The 15,166-nt window shown below is 44.8% G+C and overlaps 1 protein-coding gene across 1 annotated transcript in view; it reads left to right on the forward strand.

Annotated features, from left to right (window-relative positions):
- The first annotated feature begins 1,710 nt into the window (after positions 1-1,710).
- The window catches only part of SPATA13 (spermatogenesis associated 13), a 160,960-nt gene continuing 147,504 nt past the window's right edge, over positions 1,711-15,166 (forward strand). The window contains exon 1 of the mRNA XM_080662348.1: positions 1,711-1,904. The gene's annotated coding sequence lies outside the window, so the exon portion shown is untranslated. The remainder of the gene's footprint in view (positions 1,905-15,166) is intronic.

Below are 15,166 nucleotides of genomic sequence, written 5' to 3' on the forward strand. Positions count from 1 at the left end.
AAGAGAAAATTAAAAACTTCTCAATTTAGCCCTTGATATTCTTTTTTAAACCAATACTAAAATATTTCATTTTTTAACATTTATGAGAGCTTCATGCAGATTTTGTTGGTTATGTCAAGTAGAAATGAGACATTCAACATTAGCCTCTCATGCTATGTCTCTAAAATTTTCCATAGTTTATTTTATAATAATTTTTTTTCTGCTTTAAAAATACATGCTCATTGTCAAAACTTTGGGGAATTTCAATAAAGATTCAAACGATATAATAAAAAAATTTCCCATATTTCCACCACCCAGAAATTACTATTAATATTTTGGTGGGTGCTTTAGTTTATAGACTAGTTTTTAGAGCAGTTTTAGGTTTACAGAAAAATTGAGTGGAAGGTACAGAGTTCTTATATAATCTTTCACCCTCCATCTTTCCCCCAGTTTCTCCTATTCTTGACATCTTCCACCAGTGTGGTACATTTGTTACAAATGATGAGCCAAAATTGATACATGATTATGAAGGAGTTCACTCTTTGTGTTGTATATTCTGTGGGTTTTGACCAATGTGTATCCACCATTTGAGTATCATATAGAAGAGTTTCTTTTCACTATTTAAAAAAAGCATATACAAAATGAATTTTGACTTCTTATTAGATAATTTTATATGTTCTTGAGTTTAAAAATAGTGGTTATTGCTCTTCGTTAATTATTAAAGTATTACAATAATTTATAATAATAGTGCTGGCACATAATAACCACTCAAATGAATCATATAAAAAAACAGACACTTTTTAAAAAAAGAATGTGTTTATTTTACGAATTCCATGAGTTGCATATCAGGAAACAATCACGGAACATTTGTGGCCCAGATCCTAGCGCAAGAAGGGTCCTCGTTGCCCCTGTGGTTTTCCTGTGAATTCATGATTAGGCTTTGAGCTGAACAACAAAGGTGATAGTTCTTTGAGTGAATTCACCAATACACTCCCCAGAAGGCTTGCCCTAGGTAGGCCCTGAGGAAACCCGTAGCTTAAAAAATCCTTACCTAGCTTTTCCTTTGCTCAGAAAGCTGCAACCAAGGTACCTTCGCCTAACATCTCGCCAAGGCAGAGGTGGGGCGAGTGCGCAGTGAGGAGGGGGGGGAGGAGGCGAGTGCGCAGTGGGGGGGGGGGGGTGCGAGTGCGCATTGGGGGGTGCGAGTGCGCAGTAGGGGGCGGCAGTTGTCTGGATGACGCGAAGGCCCCTCCCGCCCTGGGCAAGGCTGGGGGTTTGATGGGGTGTGGTATGCAGGAGTCTCTGGAGGGTGGCTGGAAGGAAGCCGGGCTGGCAGTGTGGGGGGTGGGAGGCGGGTGTAGTTGAAGGGTAGTGGCGCTGAGGTCAAGTGGGGGAGTGTAGCGGGGCCAGAGGGGTGGCCGGCGGTGAGGGGGTACCCTGATGGAGAATGCGGGTGGGGGTGAGAATGGCTGGGAGGATAGTGGGGACCAGGGACCCAATGGCCCGCGTGGGTGGGGTGCAAAGGGCGGGAGCCAGGCTGAGGGCTTGACCTATGTGATGGAGGTGGGGGGGAGTACAGGAGGGGGGGTGGGAAGCCGGCTGTGGGCGTGGTGTGAGGGAACTGCCCAGTGGCCTGGCTCCATTGGGCGGAGGGCAAAGGGGGGCGGGAAAGCCGGTCCAGGGGCGTGGCCTGAAAGGGAGAGCAGGCTGGGGGCGGGGCCGGGGAGCCCCGCGGCTGCGGCGCAGGCGGATCTTAAGCACCGCTTGCTCCCGCGCCCGCCGCCAGCCCAGAGGCGGCGCACAGGAGCGGTGGCTCTCCGAGCGCCCGGCGTGGCGGAACTCGGGGGACCCGAACCGGCCCTGGGTCGCAGGGAAGTCTTGCATCCGTTGACTTCGCAGACTCCGCCGAGTGGGAGCCGCGAGAGGTGAGGCTGCGCGAGGGGAGCGTGGGGCCCCGGGCTCTTAGCTGGGAACCCGGGAGAAGGATCAGCTCCGCACGGCGGCGTTCGCAGCCTGAGAATGCCCCGCCGCCTCCTCCTCCCGGAGCCGCCCAGCTGCCCACCTGTTGGTTCCCTGCGCTGGTTGCGCGGCGCCCTCGGCTGGCCGGGTGGCGTGGCCGGGGGGCGGGGGACAGGGGGGCAGGGGGACGGGAGACGGGGGACGGGGGACGGGGGACGGGGGCCGGGGGGGGGGGGCGGGGAGGCGCGCAGGCGCCATCCCCAGCAGGACCGTCTAGGGAGGACCCTGAAACTTCACCCCGCGCTCCACTCGCCTGGCCGCCCTGCGGATGGCGCCAGGAGCGGGGCCGCGGTCAGCCGGAGTTCCCTGCACCGCTCAGCTCCCTCCAGCGGCGCCACCTGCGCGGCCCGCGCCGGCCCAGGGGACCGAGAGGGCTGCGGTTGGAGAACTTAGCTCCGACATCCAATCTCTCCCCAGGTCCCACCTGGGTCTCTTCACGGGAAAGACAGTGGGACCTGGCGTGTGGTCTCTGAGTTAGATTCCATTTCTCTTCACGACGTGGGGAAATTGCCACACTAGCCCCAGGAAGATAGAAGCCAGCGCTGCTGCCCACGTCAGGGAGAACTCAGGTGACGGGGCTGGCGGGCCACCCATCTGACTGTGCAGACTTACAGAGCCTGAGCAAATTTCCCTTTCCTCCAAGTGCGAAAAACTAAACCAAACCAAAGGCAACAACACTCGGTTAGTTGCTTCCTTCCAGCCTTGGTTAATAATGTTGAAAAATAGAAGAATAATTTGAATTATTTAGCACTTGTTACCTAGGCTATCCAAATTCACATATCACCCGTGCCCTCCTCCCAGGGTTTTCTCTGCACACCATCTCATTTTCTGTATTGACTGGTGTTTTTTCCCTATTAACCGCTCCAGGTCTATCAGTTCTTTGCCCTCCTTTGCTAGCAGGCACAGGCATTTCACCCTACTTTATTTAGGCATTTCATTCTACTTTATTTTTCCACCTTTATTAACAAATATGTCTTTTCTGTTGATGTTCACCCTCCCCCATCTTCCAAACTTATCACTGCATTGTTCTTTGGGTACCTGTTAAGTTATGCGCCCCTCTATGTGCTGAGGAAGGTTGTTCTCTGTACAGGCCCTGCCATCATTTAGAATGCCAGTGGCTATTTTTTATTATGCAGTATTCCAGTTTTCACCTTCCTCCTTTGGCCCCCATCTTCTTCCCTCTGGGTTTGACTCTGCTTTTTCTTTCTGTGCTCCCAGGCACCAGCAGTTGTCTTCATTCTCGCCCACTTTCTCCCCCTGAGGGCTTTCTAGCCTTTTACCTACTTCTCCTTGACCTGTGTTTTCCCAGCAGCATCCTGTGCGCACCCACACCACACCTTGTTTCAGTGCCTTTGGCTGTGATTTTTCCTACTCCAGCATCATCTCAAGCTCCTTTTCCTCTTTCCCAATCAGTTCTCTCTGACCTTGCAAGATACCTTGAGTGTCAGGAGGAGGAGGCAGCAAGCACCTGCATTTCCCCAGCAGGACCTTCCCATCTGCTCCTGTTTGTTTTCTTACTGAAGTAGTATCATATACATAGTTCTTCAATAAAGTGAATATCGATATTATTATGAATATTAGGTAGCATTTATCCAGGGCCCAGCACTCTTCTGAGAACTTTATGTGCAATGATAACATCAATTCTCCTCACATCCCTGTAAGGTAGATACTATTACTGTCCCCATTTTACAGATGAGAAAAGAGAGGCTCAGAGTGGTTAGGTGATAGGCCTGGTTTCTCATGGCTGTGTGTGTAGTGGTAGAGCCCCTCTTCTCACCAGGTGATTGGGCTTTCTCACCAGGGGACCTTTTACACCCAGACATGGGATCAGCTTTGAAACGAGGTCATTACTTGCACGTTTTACTTAGTCTGGAATTTACACCAGTTGGATACAGAATGTCTTACCTGTAGGATGGTGTATGGGGGAAACCTAATGCCTACTGCCCCTCTGAAAGCCTGGGTACCTGCCCGGGCTGTCAGTTCCGGGTCACTTCCAGCCTGCTTTCCTGAGGATGCCCTGGCCCTCTCAGCCACAGGAAACCAACCCAGAAGAAAGCTTCATAAAAAAGACCATTGCCAACCGTCTGCTTCTGTGCATTGAGAGTTCAGTTTCACTTTAGCTGGCCAGACCATTAGGGTCCCTCATAATCCTGTGAGTCTTGTTTATTTCTATTTCATTATATGATCTTAAACTGCCATGTTCTTCACGTATTTCCTTTTAATGTTCACCTTCCTGAAAGTCAGAGGCAAGTATTTTTACTTTTGTAGACACTAAAGCAGAGTGTTGGTAAAGTTTTATACTTTAATAGCTGGAAGGGACCTTACATTCCACAGATGAGGAAACTATACCCGCAAGAAATGGAGTGACGTTTCTGAGGGAGAAGCTCAGGACATTAGACCTGTACTTAGATCGCAGGTCTTCTGACCCAGGCCTGTTCCAGTGCCTTTCAGCTAGTGCCTTGACTTCTCCGCCTGCTGCTTGAAGCAATGTACCTTCTTTCCCTTCCTTTCCTGAGCTCAGAGGCATTGGAAGGATTCATTTAGACTGGAAAGTGTCAGTAGTTTTTCTTTTTCTTTTTTGGTCTGAAAGCTAAACATTTTAAAAAATGTTTGCTTTTGATACATGTAATAGCATAAATGAACCATAAACTACAGATATATACATTCAAATGTTTTAAAAAGAAATATTTTTATTTCCAAAACACCAGGAAAGAACACCAAATGGACATTGCTTTCAAGAGGCAAATCATATAATACATGGCAGCTAGAAAATTAGTAATTGTAATATTTAATTATATTTCCATTTGTGGAGAGAAGTGCAGTAGTACAAAGCGATTACATGATTTTCTTCATCTCTGCATCACAAATGAAACAGCAGTGAGGGGGAGAGCCTGTCAGGTTAGTGGCTGATTCTGTGCTGGCTCTGCTGTGCCCACCCCTTCTCTTGGACTCAGGCTCCACCCATGCCCTCCTGATTCCCAGCCGTGCTCCTGCCTGTCTATTTAATCCCTTTCTGAAACCCTCCGGGAACCTGGAGGGTGTTGTTTACCCATGATGCTAATCTCACTCCATATCAGCCTTTCTTGATGGAATTAAACCCCCGTGCCCTGGTATATGTTGTGTGTAATTAACTTCACTCTTATGCCCCTAGAATGAGATGGGTGGTTATGTACCATCCTTGGTAGAACTGAGGAAACATTTGCTCAAAGCATTGTCTGTACTCTGTGGTTCAGATGAAGATCATTATACAGACAGGCTTCACTGCTCTCCTTTCAGTTGAAGAAATGGAGGTTCAGGGATGTTGTTGTGGCCAGAGCATCGCAGTAAGTGAGAAGACTGAGATTTGAACATAGGGCTGTCTGGCTCAGAAGACCCACGCACTTCCATGTGTCTCTCTGCTCTATAGCTTGTCACTCCTTCAGGGAGCACAGAGCCTTTTATATACTAGATCAGTGGTCGGCAAACCGCGGCTCGTGCTGCGGTTTGCGGCTCTGTTGACTAATGAGTTTGCCGACCACTGTACTAGATGATTCCTTCTTGCTGGAATGAGACATGAGAGGAGGGGCCAGGCACTGTGAGCGTGAGGCCTCACAGGAGTTCCAGGCCCAGTCCTCCCTCGGCCTCATTTCTGGTGCGGGTGGCGCTTTCTGACTGGGAGAACACCAGGGAGCTGTGGCAATGCCAGGAATGGAAAGAGAATGGCATATACCTCTGCTACTTGATTGTGGCAGTTTGCTGTGGTCAGGGTGTCAACATTTTTGGACCCAGGTAATGACCCATCCTGTGGTCATAATGTTCAAATGTCTTGCACATAGGAGTGTGACCTCATCTAACCAGAACCTTAAAGAACCTGGTTTCCTGGTCAGAAATAACCTCCGTCTGTTTCTCCTGTGGCAGGCCCACTCTGTCGTCGTGGAAGAAATGAAAGTTTACCAGAGACTGAAAATATCTTCCACTTTAGCCCTCCAGAGCTAGTTGGGAACCTCTTCCCCCCAACCCCCCATCCTCCTCACTCTGGATTCAGCCATGGGATTGGGGATCTCTAAGAGGAATCCACACAAGTAACCTGGGGCGAGGGGCAGTCTTTCCTCTAGCTCGCATTAACATTGAGGCAGAATTTATTTCCTAGGATTGACAGGCTGTCCCTGGAGGAAAATAGAACACAGGTCTGGAAAGTGTCACAGAGGGAGACAGACTGCAGGACACTGGGACCTTTGCTCACCATCTGGGGCAGGTGCAAGGGGGGCAGGCAGCCTAGGATTTTATTGTCTTACAGCAGAGGGGACAGAAGGCCAGGAATGCAATGTGTTCCTAATATGGGAACTTTGACCACTGTCTTTCATAGAAATTACTGTTCTGTATAACAGGAACAGTGAGCTGTCTTGTGCTTGAGAGTTAAAATTGCAATTCAGTCACATTAAGCAAGTTTCTGAGGTTAGGCCCTAGTACTTACTAGTAGTCACCCGTGTGATAGATAGAGAGAAAAATGAGTTCCTGGTCCTCAAACAACTTACATACGTACTTTGAAGCACATCTGATTTATATATTGGGACTCTGTGGCCTAAAGAAAAGCAGCCTCTGCTTCAGAAATCTGCTCCGTTTCTCCTCTTCCTGGTGGGGTGGAGTGCTTATATGTACACACTTACTGTGTACCTTTTATGTGCCCGGCCTTGTGCTCGATGCCAGAGTGGAAAGTAAATAGAAACAGCCCCTGTCCCCAAGAGGAGGTCACAGTCCTGTCTGGTGGGAGAAGCGCACAGCAGGTGTGTGGGTAGGGTGTTAGGGGAGCACGTGGAGGCCTAGGATCCAGGAAGGCTTCCTGGAGGAGGAGCCAACTACAGCTTAGGCTGAGTGGTAACAGGAGTGAGCAAGTTGGGGAAGGAGCTGGCAGAGGGAGGCACTTCACCCTCTGGGAACAGGAGAAGCAGAGGTGCAGAGACTTGGTGACTAGGGACCCTCCCAGAGTGTGTGTGGCTGTTACAGGCAGTGTGCCTGGCAGTGCTTTTGAGTCAGCATCACTTGGGGACTTGTTAGAAATGCAGATTCTAGGACTCTCTCCCAGACTTACTCAATTTGAAATTTGGGGTTGGGGCCCAGCAATATTTATTTTAACCAGCCTTCCATATGATTTTCATGCACACTAAAGTTTGAGAACTGCTGTTCTAGAACGAGAGCTTTCCAGGAGCCCTAAACAGCCCCTCCCTCTGTGGCGACATGATAATCTTGTCAGAACAGTAACTGTGTTCCTAGCTGGTTGGGCTGGGTAAGGTCTTCCTTGTGTGATAGCCATCCACATTTCTCACACTTCTTCGCCAGTGCACATCTCACAATTTTTTTGCCCTCCCCACTCATTTCATTACATACTAGTAATTTATATTAGTTCTACGACCCCTCCACCTGACATGATTTCTGAGTGTTTGGCAGCAGTCATATAACCCGGGTTCAGATCCCAGCTCTGTGTCCTGCCAGCTGTGTGACTGTGGGAAGAAATTAGCTTCTCTGTGCCTCAGTTGCTTATCTGAAAAATGTAGATAGTAATGGTACCCATCTCCTAGGTTTAATTTTAAAAAATATTTTAATGATTTCAGAGTGGAAGGGAGAGGGGGAGAGAGACAGAAACATCAGCACACCCCCAACTGGGGATTGAGCCCACAATCTGGACATGTGCCCTGACCAGGAATTGAACCGTGACCTCCTGGTTCATAGGTTAACGCTCAACCACTGAGCCATGCCAGCCAGGCAGCATTGGACTTTTTAAAATCTTCCCAGGTGCAGTAAAGTTTGGAAACCACTGAGCTGTTGAGAGGATGAAATGAGTCGATTCTTGTGACATGCTTAGAAGAGTGCCTAGTACATAGTGAGTGCTTAGACCAAGTCCAAGAGGGGAGGCTCTGATGGTTTTGGTGGTGGGAGGAGGAGAAAGTGGCACCATTTCAGTTGTTTGATGAATCCTTGTTCAATGCCTGTGGGTTTGGAGACCTCCTGGTTTCATCTTTTTTGTGAGTTGGGAGGTGAAAGAGCCCTAATGTGGTAGATCTCCATATCTAATTCTCTGTGCAAAGATGCAGATCATGCCATAAACAGCACACAGACCCCCGTCTCCCCCACCAGGCTGGCCTTCCCAGCACCAGGCACCTGTTCCCTAGCTCTGACAGTAAAAGTTGAATTTGTGGAATAGTAACCAGGTTCTAAAATCGTGATGTCCAATTGCTTCACAGTGTGGATGGGAATGGGGTGGGAGTTGGGCACCCTAGGATTCTGTACCTGCTCTAGTCTGTTATTGTACCTAAATGCTAGTTTTCACATACACAGTACATCCCTCGACCTGGTCTCTTTTTGTTTGGCACCTGATCTATCTTTTAAGAATCTAAATTCATCACGTTATAAATTGCATATTCTAACCGTTATTGGAAAGAATGTATAATCTTTTTGCATACCTTGCCCTGTCACACGTACTCATTCAACCTTCATTCATTGTTTCATGAATTCAACAAGTATTGATGAGCACCTGCTTTGCAGCAAACCTGAGCAAGCAGTTTTACCCCTTCTTTTCATGTGTGTGTGTCTCTCTCTGTCAGCATGTATGAAATATTTCTTTTGGTTTGAATTTGTAACTTCAGGCTTTTCTATACCTGACTCTTTTGGTGACATAATTACCCAACCTTTAATAATAAAACATCTGAAGGACATTTTTCATGTTGATTTCATGGGCCTTCTTTGAACCCTACTGAGATTAATTAAATCAAACCCCCATGCAACGATTATATCCCGACAAATTATTAAAATCCAGTTTGCCCGGGACCAGGCACGTAATCCACAGTTAGTACCTTTAGAATGCAATCTGTGATCCAGTTAAGTGCCAGGGGTTTCTAATTTGATTTAGTCCGGAATCAGTCCTATAGTATGGCCAAATTAGTTAAATAAAGGAGAAATCAGTGAATTCCTATCTTGAGTTTATGATTTATTCTCTTTCTGAGGAAAAGTGAGGTGATGTTTTTGGTTTTGTGTTTTGCTGTGCAGGGCCTGCAAGTAACTGATGCTTGCTGTTAGATAGGCCCCATACATTTAAATGTGTGTTGCAAATGGAAATAATTGATTCACTATATTTGTTCTGCTGCCCATTTACAGAGTGAAAATCTAGCACTGGGGGACTTTTTATAGCCAGCACACAAGTGGCTCAGTATTATGGTAAAGACTAGCCTCCATTGTGTGCTCTCACCATTGTCACTCAGACTACCCGCAGGCTGAATAGGCTTTAGAAATACAGGCCTTCAAAGGAATTGCCCTCGCCTAAATGTTCCAGGGATCCTTCTGAAATAACATCCCCCAAACCCTCATTCAAAATAATATATATTCAAGAGGATTATATATTTAAAATAAGAAAAGTTAAAAATGCATTTTAATTTTTAAAATTAACAAATAATTGAAAATACGTTAAGAAAAGGAAGCAAAATAATTTTTAAAATGGTATGTTTTAAGATCTGCCAGACCTGCTTTCTATGCTTTTTCTACCTTTCACTTTTCTGACACAAATCTGAACTCCCCAGAGTGGATTGCTTGGCTCCTCTTACTGAACAGCCTCCTTGTTTTACCAAGTCGAGGTCAGCTCTGGCATTGGAGTGTCTCTCTCTGTGTCCTTAGGCCACTCTGTCAGAACTGTGGAGTGCTACACTTCCCAGAAAAGGGTTGGGTACTTTCCTCTGTTTTGCGCCCTCTCCATTTCTTGGCCATGATCTATTGGTGTGTGTGTGTGTGTGTGTGTGTGTGTGTGTGTGTGTGTGTTATGGAGGCAGAGTGATATGCTCAGTGGTACATCAGTATGACATGGAATGAGATGCTAATACAAGTTGAGTCTTAGACTCCTGGCCTCACTCAGTAAATGAGACAGTGGAATTCTGAATAAGAAAATGACAGTGCCCTGGCTGGGTGCCTCAGCTGGTTGGAGTCTCATCCTGTATACCAAAAAGGTTCCTGGTCAGGGCACATACGTGGGTTGTATGTTCGATTCTTGGTCGGGACATGCGTAGGAGGCAGCCAATCGATGTTTTTCTCTCATGTTGATGTTTTTCTCTTTCTCCCTCCCTTCCTCTCTCTCTAAAATCAGTATACATGTCTGCAGGTAAGTATAAAAATAAAAATTTAAAAAACGTGGCAGCTTCTTTAAACATTTAGTTTTCAATGACAAGTCATGGCAAGGTGTAAGAAGACTGAATTATAAACTTGCAGCTGTGGAATCAGGATGGTTTGGGGTTATAGTCGTATTTCCAACTGCTGTCCTCACCAGCGAACATTGGTCTAAACAGCTGCTCAATGTTGAGCCAACTGAAGGCATAACACCATCTCAGACTCAGCTCTTGAGATGCCATGTGTCCAGCAGTATCTTGTGCTCCCACAAGTCATGTTGGCTCATGGATAATGATGATGCTCTTTGAGATGAAGGGACAGACCATTTGTTCATAAACACAGACGCGGTCTGGTCAGGTGAGGCACTGTTGCTTAGCACATGCTTACAATGTCCAGTCTCAACAGTAATCCAGGCACTGCTTACCTCATGTCTTCCCCTGCTAGTCTCACCTTCTCTTATTTGATCTCTGTTGGATGGGAGGAGACTGATGAAGGTTAACTTCCTATAGACTTTTCTTTCTAGGCTAGAATCTTCTGCTTCCACGAGTTGGGGCCCAGGAGAAGTGAGAGGGTATGTGTGCTCCATCAGTCCCTGTCTACTGATCTGCCTGCAGACCGTCTGTGCTTCTTGTGGCTCCAACCAAAATTAGGAAAAATACTCAGGCTCAGGGAATGATGTCTGCCTTCCTGCTGATATAGAGGGACTCTCGTACAAGGAAGCAAGAACTCTTTCTGCTTTTCCTAATCTTATTTCTAATCACACCCCTTATACAAAGTGCCTACTTACCCTGAATGGGTGCTGATCCTGAAGCCTTCAAGCAGTAAACAGAAGTGAACACTCTTATAACTTTCTCTTCCTATGTAGAGTGCCACTTTCTCTTCCTATGTAGCATTCCAAGGTCAATGCTTACAGGTGGATAGGTCAAACCATGTGATCCTGCTGCCACTGCCTGAATATGTCTGATTTGGCAGGCCAGCTTTCATTTGCACACTCATGCATCCGAGGGAAGCTTATCACACGGGCTATTTTCAAACCTGCTGAGATTAATTAAGTCAAACCCCATGCAACAATTATTCTAAAGCACAGTGGCTTATTATGTTTCAGAGCATGCTGGATGACTGAATTTAAATTGTTCAAGCAGATGATAACATTTTTGTTGATTTCCTGCTATAGGAGTCTAATGTCCCTTTTGTTTTTGTGGGTGGATCCTACTAATCTCTTGTTTTTGTTTTCTGCTGGGATGAGGAGTCTGAAGGAAGAAGGAAACACCTGTTGCAGCAGGACAGGACGGTTTTCTAGGCTTTCCTAGAAAGTTCTCTGTAGATGCCAGGTCTTACTCTCTACACAATACATCTGTTTTTCTCAGGTTGGGGATTTTTAAGAACACCTAGTGCTAATTGGAACACTTTCCTTCAAGATAAAGATAGTGGGTATCTGTGCGGATCAGCCTGGGATAAACAGAACATTGTGAAAGGAGGCCTGGTTCAGCAGGAGGGCTCCTGGGCCCTTGTCCTTCTGAACTTGGACAGCTGCCTTCTGTGTACTTCCAGGTCAACTGAAAAGACTAGGAAGCACTTTAGTCATTATTGACAAAGGATTTAAAACAAAACAAAACAAAACTCTCTAAAGCCCATGTTTGTATTACTCTGTGATTGTTTTTTAAAGATAACTGGATCATGCAGTGACCAGATATTACATGTCCCTGGTTATTGAGTCTTTCTTTTCCTTGTACAAACTCATTGCTGCAGGATTCAGAAAGAATTAGCTGGGAACACATTGCTCATGGATTTTTAGTTGGAAGATGTTTCCTCATTGGGAGTATCCCATAGCTATCACTTCGAAAGAGTGAGGAATTCAGACTTTGTCAGGATTCACTCACTCTCTGGGTGGTTTCAGATTTCCAGGGAAGTGGCTGTTGTGCCATCTGAGTGCAGAGTCACTTGAAAGCATTGCCTACTGTCTGCCTCATGTAGTCATGCCATTTGGCAAGAGGCAGAAGAAGATGAAGAAGTGGTGGCCTTCATCTCAGAACCTGCAGAGCAGATCTGACAGCACCTGCTATTTCCATGTGGAGGATAGAGCCCAGAGAATTGAGCTGGGAAGGCTGTGCCACTGATGTAGTTCACGCATAGTCTTAGAATTACAGTGCATCCTACTTCTCCCACAGTCTGAGGCAGATAACCGTGGGAATGTTACAAGAGTTAGGTGAATGGTTTCAAAGGAAGTGATATAGATGGCTGATAATTATCAATGACCTAATAGGGAGGAGCCACACATGCTTGCTAGTGCATGACTGGGTAATCAACCCTGGAATTCAGACAGACTTCTGGCACTGAGCCCTAGGGTCTATTACTGAATGTATCTATATAATTTGTGAGGTTTGGATATTCAAGAGAAGATCTCTTTTAACATAATTTTTAACTTCCACTTTAAAGGCATACCTCAGTCCTGGTGATTGGTTGTGCATAAGACACAGCAATGCTGTGTTTGTAGTCTGATTTCATTAGCTGGAGTAATGTTGGTAAAAGTCAACATCTGTCACAGAAGAGGCCAGAGTTGGCAAAAGAAGAGAGTGGGGATTTCAGTGTTAAGACAATATACATATAATTGCATCATGAAGAGTTTAAAATTCTGGTTTATTACTTTTTATTAAACTGTATTTTATTAGTGGTAGATTGACAATTGTAGATGCACATGCAGGATTAGCACAATGATATTTACATGATATAGTAGCACAGTATCACAACTAGGACATTAATAATGATCTAGTGAAGACACATTTCCATCACCACAAGCTTCCTCACATTGTCCTTTTATAGCCAAACTCTCTTCTCTCCTGTCCGCCCTTCTTCCTTTATCTCTGGTAACCACTAATTATTTCTTCATATCATTTTCTTATTTCAAAAATGTTATAAAATTGAAATTGTATGGTATGTTGGGATTAGCTTTTTCATTTAGCATAATTCTCGGAAGATAATAGTCCTTTTTAAAGATATTTGGCTTGCAAATAGGTCCTCTGACTCTAGTTGTTTATTCATCCTCTTAACAGGGTCTTTTGAGGAACAAAAGTTTTTTTATTTTAATGATGTCCAATTTATTGACTTTTCCTTTTACGAATCATGCTTTTGGTGTCAAGTCTAAGAACTCTTTGCCTAGCCCTGGATTCTGAAGATTTTTTTCCATTTTTTTTTCTTCTAAAAGTTACATAGCTTAAAATTTTACATTTAAATCTACGATCCATTTGAGTTAATTTTTGTATGAAGTGTGGGAGTTAGGTCATGGGTTTTTTTTGTTTGTTTGTTTTTGCCTATGAATGTCTAATTGCTTCAGCACTTTTTTCCATTCAGTTACTTTTGCACCTTTGTCAAAAATCCATTGGCATATTTATGTAAGTCGGTTCCTGAGTTCTCTTTTCTGTTTTATTGAGCTGTGTCCATTCCTCAGCCAATATCAAGTCGTAATTACTATAGCTATACATAAGTCTTAAAATTAGTAGGCTGATCATCTCACTTTATTCTTTTTCAAAATTATTTTAGCAGTTCTTGGCCACTTCCCTTTCTATAGTAATTATAGAATATCGTATATTTACAAAAATTTTTGCTGGAATTTGGGAAAAAATTGATGTCTTTACTATGTTGAATCTTCTGATCAGGAAACATAGTAGTCCTCTATATTTCTTTCATCAGTATTGTGTAGTTTTTAGCATGTAATTCCTGTACGATTTCTGAGATTTACTCCTAAGCATTTAATTTTTTAAAATTGGAAATGGTATTGGCTTTTTAATTTCAGTGTCCACATGTTCATTGCTTGTGCATAGATATACAATTTTTTTTTTGTATATTTAGTTTGTATCCTACAACTTTGTAGATCTCATTCATTAATTCTAGGAGTTTTTTGGTAAAGTCCTTGGTATTTCCTATGTAGACAGTTATGTCATCTGCAAATTAGTGATGGTTTAATCTCTTCCTTTTCAAGCTTTATGTTTTTTATTATTTTCTTGCTTATTGTACTGGCTAGTGCTAGCACTACATTGCTAGAATGAGAGCAATGAGAGCAAACATCCTTGCTTCTTGTACTTGATCTTGGTGGGGGTAAAGCATTCCATCTTTTGTCATTAAATATGATGTTAGCTGTAGGCTTTTGGTAGATGCTCCTTATCAAGTTGAGATTCCCCTCTATTTCTGTATTTCTGAGAGCTTTTTTAACACATTAAGAGCCCTGTCAGTCACCAGTGACTAACACTGTACTTTCCGTCCGGAAGACAAAACAGGCTGGGTGCTTAATGTGTTAATGATGAATGGGTGTTGAATTTTATCAAATCTTTTTTTGTATTAATTGATATGATCATAGGTGATTTTTCTTTTTTAGCCTATTAATGTGGTGGATTATTTGATTACTTTTCAAATAGTGAATCAGTCTTCAATCCCTGGAGTAAGCCTAAATGGAATAAACACCACTTGGTCATGTGTATAATTATCTATATATATAAAAACCTAAGCCAGTGGTCGGCAAACTGCGGCTCGCAAGCCACATGCGGCTCTTTGGCCCCTTGAGTGTGGCTCTTCCACAAAATACCACGGCCTGGGCGAGTCTATTTTGAAGAAGTGGTGTTAGAAGAAGTTTAAGTTTAAAAAATGTGGCTCTCAAAAGAAATTTCAATCATTGTACTGTTGATATTTGGCTCTGTTGACTAATGAGTTTGCCGACCACTGGCCTAAGCGACTGTTCGACCATTAGCTATGACGCACACCGACCACCAGGGGGCAGACGCTCAACGCACAGGCATGGAAACATGGAACAGACGGATGAATCTCAGAGGGAAAGGGGTAGGGTGGAGGGCAGGAAGAGATTAACCAAAGATCTTATATGCATAGTAGAGGCCCAGTACACAGATTCATGCACTGGTGGGGTCCCTTGGCCTGGCCTGTGGGGATCAGGCCAAATCTGTGCATTGGGCCTCCGACCTCCCCTGAGGGGGTCCTGGATGCGAGAGGGCACAGGCCAGACCGTGGGACCCCACTAGTGCACGAATCCATGCACCTG

This window comes from Plecotus auritus (assembly GCF_963455305.1).
Source record: "Plecotus auritus genome assembly, chromosome: 3".
NCBI lineage: Eukaryota > Metazoa > Chordata > Mammalia > Chiroptera > Vespertilionidae > Plecotus > Plecotus auritus.